General features: G+C 47.3%; 3 non-coding genes and 1 pseudogene across 3 annotated transcripts; all 4 read left to right on the top strand.

Annotated features, from left to right (window-relative positions):
- Positions 1-1036: 1036 nt before the first annotated feature.
- On the top strand, positions 1037-1108 carry TRNAA-UGC (transfer RNA alanine (anticodon UGC)). The gene has a single exon. It is a non-coding gene; the product is annotated as a tRNA-Ala (tRNA).
- Positions 1109-6878: 5770 nt separating this feature from the next.
- On the top strand, positions 6879-6950 carry TRNAA-UGC (transfer RNA alanine (anticodon UGC)). Its single transcript has one exon. It is a non-coding gene; the product is annotated as a tRNA-Ala (tRNA).
- A 1833-nt stretch (positions 6951-8783) lies between these two features.
- TRNAA-UGC (transfer RNA alanine (anticodon UGC)) lies at positions 8784-8855 on the top strand. The gene has a single exon. It is a non-coding gene; the product is annotated as a tRNA-Ala (tRNA).
- A 1923-nt stretch (positions 8856-10778) lies between these two features.
- Positions 10779-11967, top strand: LOC146171760 (uncharacterized; annotated as a pseudogene).
- The last annotated feature ends 2100 nt before the right edge of the window (positions 11968-14067 follow it).

Below are 14067 nucleotides of genomic sequence, written 5' to 3'. Positions count from 1 at the left end.
TGCTCCTGATTTTTCTCTACTTTTAATACAACAGCTAAAAGAAGAATCGACAATAAAACTTAATTTTCCTATTTTTAAAAAATAGGTAAAATTTTAGATGAAACACCCTAGAACGAATGCACACATTCTGTACGCCGCGGTCTGATGGGGCATTTAGAGCAGTCTTCAGTGTCCCCATGCTCTACAACGAGCTGAGAGGCTTCAGAGAACAGAACACTGTTGCAAGTGAGGGCATTTTAAGGAATCACGCCGCCTGAGGTGAAGGTGGTGTGGCTTTTTAACCCATGTTCTGTGTTTGTCGCGTATTTTTTTAATATAAGGTGTTAAACTCGGCGACATTCTCTCTGTGTGTGTGTGTGTGTGTGTGTGTGTGTGTGTGTGTGTGTGTGTGTGTGTGTGTGTGTGTGTGTGTGTGTGTGTGTGTGTGTGTGTGTGTGTGTGTGTGTGTGTGTGTGTGTGTGTGTGTGTGTGTGTGTGTGTGTGTGTGTGTGTGTGTGTGTGTGTGTGTGTGTGTGTGTGTGTGTGTGTGTGTGTGTGTGTGTGTGTGTGTGTGTGTGTGTGTGTGTGTGTGTGTGTGTGTGTGTGTGTGTGTGTGTGTGTGTGTGTGTGTGTGTGTGTGTGTGTGTGTGTGTGTGTGTGTGTGTGTGTGTGTGTGTGTGTGTGTGTGTGTGTGTGTGTGTGTGTGTGTGTGTGTGTGTGTGTGTGTGTGTGTGTGTGTGTGTGTGTGTGTGTGTGTGTGTGTGTGTGTGTGTGTGTGTGTGTGTGTGTGTGTGTGTGTGTGTGTGTGTGTGTGTGTGTGTGTGTGTGTGTGTGTGTGTGTGTGTGTGTGTGTGTGTGTGTGTGTGTGTGTGTGTGTGTGTGTGTGTGTGTGTGTGTGTGTGTGTGTGTGTGTGTGTGTGTGTGTGTGTGTGTGTGTGCGCGTGTGTGTGTGTGTGCGTGCGTGTGTGTGTGCGTGTATGTGTGTGTGTGTGAGTGTGTGTGGTAATGTTCTTTGTGTTTAAATGTGATAATAAATTAGGCAATATTGAAAAACATTGGGGGTGTAGCTCAGAGGTAGAGCGTTCGCTTTGCATGTGAAAGGCCCCGGGTTCAATCCCCGGCACCTCCAAGTAGTCGAACATTTTTGTTTTTATTTTCGTTCCTTCCGTTTACACACAGGTGATTAACCCAGACTCCGCCGCGCTTAAATGTCTGAGTTAGTTGTACCAATGCTTCTACCCTCCCCTTCATCTTCGGAATCAGATTATAGACTTGTTTAGTGTTTCATCTAAGATTTTACCAATTTTTTAAAAATAAGAAAATTTAGTTTTATTGTAGATTCTTCTTTTAGCTCTTGTATTAAGAGTAGAGAAAAATCAGGAGCCTTAAAGGGTACTAATTAGCTTAATAATTAACTAAGATTACCTAATTAACTTTTTATTTATACCAGCTAGGAGCTGCTTTCAAATTGCAACAGTGAGCTACCGGTGTGAGAATGCCAAATAGTATTTTAAACGACAAGAAACGCGCATTTCTTAAGGACTGCAGCGCTGGCAATTCTGGCCGCTTTCGACGCACGAAAACGAAACCTAGCAGTCGAGGCGCGCACTTATGCACGCCCATGAGTGACGCAGCCGTGACGTCACCGAGAGAAACCAGCCGTCTGGAGGCGGCCGCTGCAGCCCGCGAAATACGCGCCTGGAGCTGCGTCATGGTCTGGTAGGATCTTAAGATATCACCAACGCATTGCGGGCGAAGCTTTTCATAGGGCGGGCGTAGCGCTGATGGTATGGCCAAATCAGCCCTCCCTCTTGACTACAAGTTTTGGTTCCCAGAGTGTGAAATAAAAAGAAAAGCAGTACATGCACAGATATCGCACCACTGGATGTGATAACGCAGCACCAGACGAGTATTTCACGAGCGGCAGCAGCCGCCCTCAGACGGCTTGATTCGCCCGGCGACGTCACGACTGTGTCACTTGTGGGCGCGTACAATTCCGCGCTTCGTTTGCTAGATTTCGTTTTCATGCGTCGAAAGTGGCCAGAATTGCCAGTGCTGCAGTCCTTAAGAAATGCACGTTTCTTGTCGTTTAAAATACCATGTGGCAATCTCACAACGGTAGCTCACTGTTGCAATTTGAAAGTAGCTTCTAGCTGGTATAAAGAAAAAGGTAATTAGTTATTCTTAGTTATTTTTTAAGCTAATTAGTACGCTTTTGTGCTCCTGATTTTTCTCTACTTTTAATACAACAGCTAAAAGAAGAATCGACAATAAAACTTAATTTTCCAATTTTTAAAAAATAGGTAAAATTTTAGATGAAACACCCTAGAACGAATGCACACATTCTGTACGCCGCGGTCTGATGGGGCATTTAGAGCAGTCTTCAGTGCCCCCATGCTCTACAACGAGCTGAGAGGCTTCAGAGAACAGAACACTGTTGCAAGTGAGGGCATTTTAAGGAATCACGCCGCCTGAGGTGAAGGTGGTGTGGCTTTTTAACCCATGTTCTGTGTTTGTCGCGTATTTTTTTAATATAAGGTGTTAAACTCGGCGACATTCTCTGTGTGTGTGTGTGTGTGTGTGTGTGTGTGTGTGTGTGTGTGTGTGTGTGTGTGTGTGTGTGTGTGTGTGTGTGTGTGTGTGTGTGTGTGTGTGTGTGTGTGTGTGTGTGTGTGTGTGTGTGTGTGTGTGTGTGTGTGTGTGTGTGTGTGTGTGTGTGTGTGTGTGTGTGTGTGTGTGTGTGTGTGTGTGTGTGTGTGTGTGTGTGTGTGTGTGTGTGTGTGTGTGTGTGTGTGTGTGTGTGTGTGTGTGTGTGTGTGTGTGTGTGTGTGTGTGTGTGTGTGTGTGTGTGTGTGTGTGTGTGTGTGTGTGTGTGTGTGTGTGTGTGTGTGTGTGTGTGTGTGTGTGTGTGTGTGTGTGTGTGTGTGTGTGTGTGTGTGTGTGTGTGTGTGTGTGTGTGTGTGTGTGTGTGTGTGTGTGTGTGTGTGTGTGTGTGTGTGTGTGTGTGTGTGTGTGTGTGTGTGTGTGTGTGTGTGTGTGTGTGTGTGTGTGTGTGTGTGTGTGTGTGTGTGTGTGTGTGTGTGTGTGTGTGTGTGTGTGTGTGTGTGTGTGTGTGTGTGTGTGTGTGTGTGTGTGTGTGTGTGTGTGTGTGTGTGTGTGTGTGTGTGTGTGTGTGTGTGTGTGTGTGTGTGTGTGTGTGTGTGTGTGTGTGTGTGTGTGTGTGTGTGTGTGTGTGTGTGTGTGTGTGTGTGTGTGTGTGTGTGTGTGTGTGTGTGTGTGTGTGTGAGTGTGTGTGTGTGTGTGTGCGTGTGTGTGGTAATGTTCTTTGTGTTTAAATGTGATAATAAATTAGGCAATATTGAAAAACATTCGGGGTGTAGCTCAGAGGTAGAGCGTTCGCTTTGCATGTGAAAGGCCCCGGGTTCAATCCCCGGCACCTCCAAGTAGTCGAACATTTTTGTTTTTATTTTCGTTCCTTCCATTTACACACAGGTGATTAACCCAGACTCCGCCGCGCTTAAATGTCTGAGTTAGTTGTACCAATGCTTCTACCCTCCCCTTCATCTTCGGAATCAGATTATAGACTTGTTTAGTGTTTCATCTAATATTTTACCAATTTTTTAAAAATAAGAAAATTTAGTTTTATTGTAGATTCTTCTTTTAGCTCTTGTATTAAGAGTAGAGAAAAATCAGGAGCCTTAAAGGGTACTAATTAGCTTAATAATTAACTAAGATTACCTAATTAACTTTTTATTTATACCAGCTAGGAGCTGCTTTCAAATTGCAACAGTGAGCTACCGGTGTGAGAATGCCAAATAGTATTTTAAACGACAAGAAACGCGCATTTCTTAAGGACTGCAGCGCTGGCAATTCTGGCCGCTTTCGACGCACGAAAACGAAACCTAGCAGTCGAGGCGCGCACTTATGCACGCCCATGAGTGACGCAGCCGTGACGTCACCGAGAGAAACCAGCCGTCTGGAGGCGGCCGCTGCAGCCCGCGAAATACGCGCCTGGAGCTGCGTCATGGTCTGGTAGGATCTTAAGATATCACCAACGCATTGCGGGCGAAGCTTTTCATAGGGCGGGCGTAGCGCTGATGGTATGGCCAAATCAGCCCTCCCTCTTGACTACAAGTTTTGGTTCCCAGAGTGTGAAATAAAAAGAAAAGCAGTACATGCACAGATATCGCACCACTGGATGTGATAACGCAGCACCAGACGAGTATTTCACGAGCGGCAGCAGCCGCCTTCAGACGGCTTGATTCGCCCGGCGACGTCCGACTGTGTCACTTGTGGGCGCATACAATTCCGCGCTTCGTTTGCTAGATTTCGTTTTCGTGCGTCGAAAGTGGCCAGAATTGCCAGTGCTGCAGTCCTTAAGAAATGCACGTTTCTTGTCGTTTAAAATACCATTTGGCAATCTCACAACGGTAGCTCACTGTTGCAATTTGAAAGTAGCTTCTAGCTGGTATAAAGAAAAAGGTAATTAGTTATTCTTAGTTAATTATTAAGCTAATTAGTACGCTTTTGTGCTCCTGATTTTTCTCTACTTTTAATACAACAGCTAAAAGAAGAATCGACAATAAAACTTAATTTTCCAATTTTTAAAAAATAGGTAAAATTTTAGATGAAACACCCTAGAACGAATGCACACATTCTGTACGCCGCGGTCTGATGGGGCATTTAGAGCAGTCTTCAGTGCCCCCATGCTCTACAACGAGCTGAGAGGCTTCAGAGAACAGAACACTGTTGCAAGTGAGGGCATTTTAAGGAATCACGCCGCCTGAGGTGAAGGTGGTGTGGCTTTTTAACCCATGTTCTGTGTTTGTCGCGTATTTTTTTAATATAAGGTGTTAAACTCGGCGACATTCTCTGTGTGTGTGTGTGTGTGTGTGTGTGTGTGTGTGTGTGTGTGTGTGTGTGTGTGTGTGTGTGTGTGTGTGTGTGTGTGTGTGTGTGTGTGTGTGTGTGTGTGTGTGTGTGTGTGTGTGTGTGTGTGTGTGTGTGTGTGTGTGTGTGTGTGTGTGTGTGTGTGTGTGTGTGTGTGTGTGTGTGTGTGTGTGTGTGTGTGTGTGTGTGTGTGTGTGTGTGTGTGTGTGTGTGTGTGTGTGTGTGTGTGTGTGTGTGTGTGTGTGTGTGTGTGTGTGTGTGTGTGTGTGTGTGTGTGTGTGTGTGTGTGTGTGTGTGTGTGTGTGTGTGTGTGTGTGTGTGTGTGTGTGTGTGTGTGTGTGTGTGTGTGTGTGTGTGTGTGTGTGTGTGTGTGTGTGTGTGTGTGTGTGTGTGTGTGTGTGTGTGTGTGTGTGTGTGTGTGTGTGTGTGTGTGTGTGTGTGTGTGTGTGTGTGTGTGTGTGTGTGTGTGTGTGTGTGTGTGTGTGTGTGTGTGTGTGTGTGTGTGTGTGTGTGTGTGTGTGTGTGTGTGTGTGTGTGTGTGTGTGTGTGTGTGTGTGTGTGTGTGTGTGTGTGTGTGTGTGTGTGTGTGTGTGTGTGTGTGTGTGTGTGTGTGTGTGTGTGTGTGTGTGTGTGTGTGTGTGTGTGTGTGTGTGTGTGTGTGTGTGTGTGTGTGTGTGTGCGTGTGTGTGGTAATGTTCTTTGTGTTTAAATGTGATAATAAATTAGGCAATATTGAAAAACATTCGGGGTGTAGCTCAGAGGTAGAGCGTTCGCTTTGCATGTGAAAGGCCCCGGGTTCAATCCCCGGCACCTCCAAGTAGTCGAACATTTTTGTTTTTATTTTCGTTCCTTCCATTTACACACAGGTGATTAACCCAGACTCCGCCGCGCTTAAATGTCTGAGTTAGTTGTACCAATGCTTCTACCCTCCCCTTCATCTTCGGAATCAGATTATAGACTTGTTTAGTGTTTCATCTAATATTTTACCAATTTTTTAAAAATAAGAAAATTTAGTTTTATTGTAGATTCTTCTTTTAGCTCTTGTATTAAGAGTAGAGAAAAATCAGGAGCCTTAAAGGGTACTAATTAGCTTAATAATTAACTAAGATTACCTAATTAACTTTTTATTTATACCAGCTAGGAGCTGCTTTCAAATTGCAACAGTGAGCTACCGGTGTGAGAATGCCAAATAGTATTTTAAACGACAAGAAACGCGCATTTCTTAAGGACTGCAGCGCTGGCAATTCTGGCCGCTTTCGACGCACGAAAACGAAACCTAGCAGTCGAGGCGCGCACTTATGCACGCCCATGAGTGACGCAGCCGTGACGTCACCGTGAGAAACCAGCCGTCTGGAGGCGGCCGCTGCAGCCCGCGAAATACGCGCCTGGAGCTGCGTCATGGTCTGGTAGGATCTTAAGATATCACCAACGCATTGCGGGCGAAGCTTTTCATAGGGCGGGCGTAGCGCTGATGGTATGGCCAAATCAGCCCTCCCTCTTGACTACAAGTTTTGGTTCCCAGAGTGTGAAATAAAAAGAAAAGCAGTACATGCACAGATATCGCACCACTGGATGTGATAACGCAGCACCAGACGAGTATTTCACGAGCGGCAGCAGCCGCCTTCAGACGGCTTGATTCGCCCGGCGACGTCCGACTGTGTCACTTGTGGGCGCATACAATTCCGCGCTTCGTTTGCTAGATTTCGTTTTCGTGCGTCGAAAGTGGCCAGAATTGCCAGTGCTGCAGTCCTTAAGAAATGCACGTTTCTTGTCGTTTAAAATACCATTTGGCAATCTCACAACGGTAGCTCACTGTTGCAATTTGAAAGTAGCTTCTAGCTGGTATAAAGAAAAAGGTAATTAGTTATTCTTAGTTATTCTTAGTGTGTGTGTGTGTGTGTGTGCGTGTGTGTGCGTGTGTGTGTGTGTGTGCGTGTGTGTGTGAGTGTGTGTGGTAATGTTCTTTGTGTTTAAATGTGATAATAAATTAGGCAATATTGAAAAACATTGGGGGTGTAGCTCAGAGGTCGAGCGTTCGCTTTGCATGTGAAAGGCCCCGGGTTCAATCCCCGGCACCTCCAAGTAGTCGAACATTTTTGTTTTTATTTTCGTTCCTTCCATTTACACACAGGTGATTAACCCAGACTCCTCCGCGCTTAAATGTCTGAGTTAGTTGTACCAATGCTTCTACCCTCCCCTTCATCTTCGGAATCAGATTATAGACTTGTTTAGTGTTTCATCTAAGATTTTACCAATTTTTTAAAAATAAGAAAATTTAGTTTTATTGTAGATTCTTCTTTTAGCTCTTGTATTTAGAGTAGAGAAAAATCAGGAGCCTTAAAGGGTACTAATTAGCTTAATAATTAACTAAGATTACCTAATTAACTTTTTATTTATACCAGCTAGGAGCTGCTTTCAAATTGCAACAGTGAGCTACCGGTGTGAGAATGCCAAATAGTATTTTAAACGACAAGAAACGCGCATTTCTTAAGGACTGCAGCGCTGGCAATTCTGGCCGCTTTCGACGCACGAAAACGAAACCTAGCAGTCGAGGCACGCACTTATGCACGCCCATGAGTGACGCAGCCGTGACGTCACCGAGAGAAACCAGCCGTCTGGAGGCGGCCGCTGCAGCCCGCGAAATACGCGCCTGGAGCTGCGTCATGGTCTGGTAGGATCTTAAGATATCACCAACGCATTGCGGGCGAAGCTTTTCATAGGGCGGGCGTAGCGCTGATGGTATGGCCAAATCAGCCCTCCCTCTTGACTACAAGTTTTGGTTCCCAGAGTGTGAAATAAAAAGAAAAGCAGTACATGCACAGATATCGCACCACTGGATGTGATAACGCAGCACCAGACGAGTATTTCACGAGCGGCAGCAGCCGCCTTCAGACGGCTTGATTCGCCCGGCGACGTCACGACTGTGTCACTTGTGGGCGTGTACAATTCCGCGCTTCGTTTGCTACATTTCGTTTTCGTGCGTCGAAAGTGGCCAGAATTGCCAGTGCTGCAGTCCTTAAGAAATGCACGTTTCTTGTCGTTTAAAATACCATTTGGCAATCTCACAACGGTAGCTCACTGTTGCAATTTGAAAGTAGCTTCTAGCTGGTATAAAGAAAAAGGTAATTAGTTATTCTTAGTTAATTATTATGCTAATTAGTACGCGTTCGTGCTCCTGATTTTTCTCTACTTTTAATACAACAGCTAAAAGAAGAATCGACAATAAAACTTAATTTTCCTATTTTTAAAAAATAGGTAAAATTTTAGATGAAACACCCTAGAACGAATGCACACATTCTGTACGCCGCGGTCTGATGGGGCATTTAGAGCAGTCTTCAGTGCCCCCATGCTCTACAACGAGCTGAGAGGCTTCAGAGAACAGAACACTGTTGCAAGTGAGGGCATTTTAAGGAATCACGCCGCCTGAGGTGAAGGTGGTGTGGCTTTTTAACCCATGTTCTGTGTTTGTCGCGTATTTTTTTAATATAAGGTGTTAAACTCGGCGACATTCTCTCTGTGTGTGTGTGTGTGTGTGTGTGTGTGTGTGTGTGTGTGTGTGTGTGTGTGTGTGTGTGTGTGTGTGTGTGTGTGTGTGTGTGTGTGTGTGTGTGTGTGTGTGTGTGTGTGTGTGTGTGTGTGTGTGTGTGTGTGTGTGTGTGTGTGTGTGTGTGTGTGTGTGTGTGTGTGTGTGTGTGTGTGTGTGTGTGTGTGTGTGTGTGTGTGTGTGTGTGTGTGTGTGTGTGTGTGTGTGTGTGTGTGTGTGTGTGTGTGTGTGTGTGTGTGTGTGTGTGTGTGTGTGTGTGTGTGTGTGTGTGTGTGTGTGTGTGTGTGTGTGTGTGTGTGTGTGTGAGTGTGTGTGGTAATGTTCTTTTTGTTTAAATGTGATAATAAATTAGGCAATATTGAAAAACATTGGGGGTGTAGCTCAGAGGTAGAGCGTTCGCTTTGCATGTGAAAGGCCCCGGGTTCAATCCCCGGCACCTCCAAGTAGTCGAACATATTTGTTTTTATTTTCGTTCCTTCCATTTACACACAGGTGATTAACCCAGACTCCGCCGCGCTTAAATGTCTGAGTTAGTTGTACCAATGCTTCTACCCTCCCCTTCATCTTCGGAATAAGATTATAGACTTGTTTAGTGTTTCATCTAATATTTTACCAATTTTTTAAAAATAAGAAAATTTAGTTTTATAGTAGATTCTTCTTTTAGCTCTTGTATTAAGAGTAGAGAAAAATCAGGAGCCTTAAAGGGTACTAATTAGCTTAATAATTAACTAAGATTACCTAATTAACTTTTTATTTATACCAGCTAGGAGCTGCTTTCAAATTGCAACAGTGAGCTACCGGTGTGAGAATGCCAAATAGTATTTTAAACGACAAGAAACGCGCATTTCTTAAGGACTGCAGCGCTGGCAATTCTGGCCGCTTTCGACGCACGAAAACGAAACCTAGCAGTCGAGGCGCGCACTTATGCACGCCCATGAGTGACGCAGCCGTGACGTCACCGAGAGAAACCAGCCGTCTGGAGGCCTGCTGCAGCCCGCGAAATACGCGCCTGGAGCTGCGTCATGGTCTGGTAGGATCTTAAGATATCACCAACGCATTGTGGGCGAAGCTTTTCATAGGGCGGGCGTAGCGCTGATGGTATGGCCAAATCAGCCCTCCCTCTTTACTACTAGTTTTGGTTCCCAGAGTGTGAAATAAAAAGAAAAGCAGTACATGCACAGATATCGCACCACTGGATGTGATAACGCAGCACCAGACGAGTATTTCACGAGCGGCAGCAGCCGCCTTCAGACGGCTTGATTCGCCCAGCAACGTCACGACTGTGTCACTTGTGGGCGCGTACAATTCCGCGCTTCGTTTGCTAGATTTCGTTTTCGTGCGTCGAAAGTGGCCAGAATTGCCAGTGCTGCAGTCCTTAAGAAATGCACGTTTCTTGTCGCTTAAAATACCATTTGGCAATCTCACAACGGTAGCTCACTGTTGCAATTTCAAAGTAGCTTCTAGCTGGTATAAAGAAAAAGGTAATTAGTTATTCTTAGTTAATTATTAAGCTAATTAGTACGCGTTCGTGCTCCTGATTTTTCTCTACTTTTAATACAACAGCTAAAAGAAGAATCGACAATAAAACTTAATTTTCCTATTTTTAAAAAATAGGTAAAATTTTAGATGAAACACCCTAGAACGAATGCACACATTCTGTATGCCGCGGTCTGATGGGGCATTTAGAGCAGTCTTCAGTGCCCCCATGCTCTACAACGAGCTGAGAGGCTTCAGAGAACAGAACACTGTTGCAAGTGAGGGCATTTTAAGGAATCACGCCGCCTGAGGTGAAGGTGGTGTGGCTTTTTAACCCATGTTCTGTGTTTGTCGCGTATTTTTTTAATATAAGGTGTTAAACTCGGCGACATTCTCTGTGTGTGTGTGTGTGTGTGTGTGTGTGTGTGTGTGTGTGTGTGTGTGTGTGTGTGTGTGTGTGTGTGTGTGTGTGTGTGTGTGTGTGTGTGTGTGTGTGTGTGTGTGTGTGTGTGTGTGTGTGTGTGTGTGTGTGTGTGTGTGTGTGTGTGTGTGTGTGTGTGTGTGTGTGTGTGTGTGTGTGTGTGTGTGTGTGTGTGTGTGTGTGTGTGTGTGTGTGTGTGTGTGTGTGTGTGTGTGTGTGTGTGTGTGTGTGTGTGTGCGTGTGCGTGTGCGTGTGCGTGTGCGTGTGCGTGTGCGTGTGTGTGTGTGTGTGTGTGTGTGTGTGTGTGTGTGTGTGTGTGTGTGTGTGTGTGTGTGTGGGGGGGGGGGGGGGTATGTTCTTTGTGTAAAATGTGATAATAAATTAAGCGAAAATAAAAAAAAATGGGGGTGTAGCTCAGAGGTAGAGCGGATTCCACTTCCGGCCACCGAGCGTGACGGTCGTGTTATCATGAGCTCCGGCGGAGCGGTGTCAGCGGCCCGTGAGGGCCGCGGAAACAGGTTTTTTGCTGGTGATGCCCAGGATTATCAAGTTGTGCTGCCGCAATTGCCAACAGGTGCGTGCGTTTTGAATGCCGTCTTTCTTCACGGCGGTTTGAAAGCCAAGCCTTTTCGTGTGGAAGACTTTCGCGACACGCTGGTCCGTCTCAGAATGCTCCCTGAGGTGCTAGCTTTGGGGGCGTTCCAGATGAACCATGGATGGGCGGTCACCTTTAACAGCCCAGAAGCGACAAGAAAAATTTTGGAAGCTAGCCACGTTCAAGTGAAAGGAAAACGGTGCCTTGTTATCGACCCGGCGAACCAGGATGCTCGGCTGAAGCTCTACTGGGTGCTTCATAACGTCCGGACGAAGATATTCGTGTCGCACTATCCCCATACGGCAAAGTAACTGACCTGTCTCGGGAGTGCTGGTGCGTTCAGGGTATGGCAGACAAAGGTTCCTCTACCCGCACTGTAGGCCTCAAGATAAAGCCCGGTGTGACACTGGAGGACTTGCCTCACCAAATACGCATTTCTGGAAGTACGGCACTACTAGTCGCACCGGGCCGCCCGCCGTTATGTCTGAGATGCAATAGCCGAGGGCACATCAGGAGGGAGTGTAAAGTGCCTCGCTGTGCCATGTGCAAGCGATACGGCCATGAAGAAGCTATGTGCTCTAAGTCGTATGCCAATGTAACAGGTATCAGAGCGGGCAACGAAGTCCAGGCAGAACATCTCATGGACCAAGTAGACGCAGAAGAAGCAGCTGGTGGAGGGAGCGTGCCCCCACTGCAGACAAGGATGCCGCACTTGCTCCTGAAACAGAAGGACCAGTTAACGCGCAAACAAAGAGTATATCGGAAGCTTCTCCTGCGACGGAAAACGCTGTGGACGAGAATGGTGGAAATAGGAGCGAAGCTACTTGTGCATCGCCTGGGAAAACTCAGGGAAGTGAAGACGTCGTGATGTCAACCATGCCTACAGCAACGAAACGACTTCACGCCGACAGCAGCAACGATGTGCACGGCAAAGGAAACGAAGCCAACGAGGAGCCACCAGTGAAAGCTCTGCCCAACCGAAGGCCATCCTTGAGAGTAGCACCCAAAATTCCGCCCGAGCCGAGACCCGAGCGGAAACCGTCGGTGCTGCCACCGACGTGATCCCCAGCCAAGTGAGTGTTGGAGCCGCCAACGAGGGTACGATGGCTAAGGCGGGGATAGCTTCTCGCGGCGATTTAAAAAAATTACCGACGATTACGGTACTTCCTAATGCGAAATTTGAGCGCAGCAAATAAGCTGTTTCACATTTTCGATAGATTGAGGCAAAGAAATCGAGCAACACATGTATGCGCTATCACAGAATTTTTTTATTACACGTATTCCTTTAACAAAGACTCCCTTCTCGACGGCGGCGATGAGCTTCTGCTTCAGCCTCGCTTACACCTGGTTGCTCTCGACGGTGGCGATGAGCCTCCGCTTCGGCGGTGCGAACGGCAGGGTCTTCTCGACGGCGGCGATGAGCTTCTGCTTTAGCCTCGCTTACTGCTCTGGATTCTGGCGGCGACGGCGCTGGGCCTCTGCTCTGGCAGCTCGTTTAGCAGCAGCAGCAGACGGAGGACTTCCACCGGTCGTCTCGCTCATGGCTCAGAAAGAACTGGCAGATAATTTCGCAGTGGCGAACGGCAGCGGCAATTTCGGCTCGGGCGGTGCACATATACAGATCCGCCGTCACCGATCTGGCTCTCTGATTGCCACCGCACAGGGGTTGCATTGGAGGAGGAGCGAAGAAAGGAATTAAGTTCGAGCCGGCGCTTTGACAACCGGAGACTCGCAGGAAGAAGGGGGAGGGGGGCGGCGTGTACACCCAGCGGCAAACGATGGGGGCAGAAGCGCGCGCAGCAAGCGGACAACGCGATAAAGGAAGGAGGGAAGAGATAGCAGCGACTGACTGATGCTGCTGACGCCGATAGTGAGTCAACCCCAGCTGCGGAGTTGGTTTCAGGGACAACGCCGCCCATGCCGATGCAAACAATATGATACCCTCGCTTCCGCAGCGCCAAGAACCAGGTCTAGCCTAGGAAGGTGGTCACGTATTCGTCGACGTGCCGGGGCCTACGTGAAATAACCGGCGCGTCGGCAACTGAAGAGCACCCTATCCGCCACACAGGAACAGGGGGGGGGGGGACCCTCCCCTCCTCTTTCTGCATGGCGGCGACGGTGTTCTATGCAGTCACGTTATCTTGACTCTCTAGCGGCGTCAGCAGCATCCAGCGGTATCAGTCGGTCGCTGCTAGCGCTGGGGGATGAAAGGGGGGCGGAGCTGGTTACGAGGCCGACGACGACGCCGACGCGAAACCCAGGAACGGACGCCAAAGAGCTGCGCTCTAAAACGCCGTGTCTAAGAACTGTAGGCTGCAAAAGACTGTGCAAGGGGGAGAAAATGAGATTTTGATCGGGGGCTCCAAAGTCGAAGGTAACACCATGCGGTTCGGGAGCTCCTTGAGAACAAAAATGGCAGTGAACATAGAAAGAAGTTAGCATGTGGCCACGCTGAATGTGCGCGGCTTGTCCACTCGGAGAAGGCAATATCAACTAAGTCTGCTTTTCATGGAGAACAACCTCGACGTCATTGCTATTCAAGAGACAAAAGTTGAAAGTGAGGAAGCAACAAACCGCATGGTGGAACCTTTCAGAGCACATTATAACGTGTGCATTTCGCACGCTACTGGCACAGCGGGTGGCTGTGGCCTTTTTGTTAAGAAGTCTTTGGAAGCAACCATTGAAAGTGTTTATACTTGTGGCAGTGGCCGTCTAATAGTGCGTGACTTTATACTGCAAAGTAACAAGTTTAGAGTCATTTGTTTATACGCTCCAAATAAGGAGGGTGAACCCAAAATATTTTTCGAGTCAGTTGAGCGCCACCTAAACACAGAGGAAATGATGATGGATGATTTTAATTGTGTGTGCCGATCCGAAGACCGAACTAGGCAGGCGCCTGTTCGAGATGCGAGTTCGTTGTTTCTGAGCGAGCTGGTTGACGACCGCGGACTAGAAGATGTAGGGTTATTTATGTCGAATCCAACATCACAATTGTTTACCCATCACCAGCGAGGCAGCCTCGCCAGACTAGATCGAATTTATGTATCTGCAACAGTAGTACCTGTGTGCACTGAGTATGGTGTTAAAGACGTTTCTTTCAGTGACCACAGTTTGGTCATGGTAATTCTGGGTCCGAGAAAACCGCCCAAATTCAACTGGGAT

The sequence above is a fragment of the Amblyomma maculatum genome, unplaced genomic scaffold (genome assembly GCF_055883805.1).
Source record: "Amblyomma maculatum isolate TAMU_Amacu unplaced genomic scaffold, ASM5588380v1 scaffold_18, whole genome shotgun sequence".
NCBI lineage: Eukaryota > Metazoa > Arthropoda > Arachnida > Ixodida > Ixodidae > Amblyomma > Amblyomma maculatum.
Note: the sequence above shows the minus strand (reverse complement) of the source record. Positions and strands in the feature narration are given on the sequence as shown.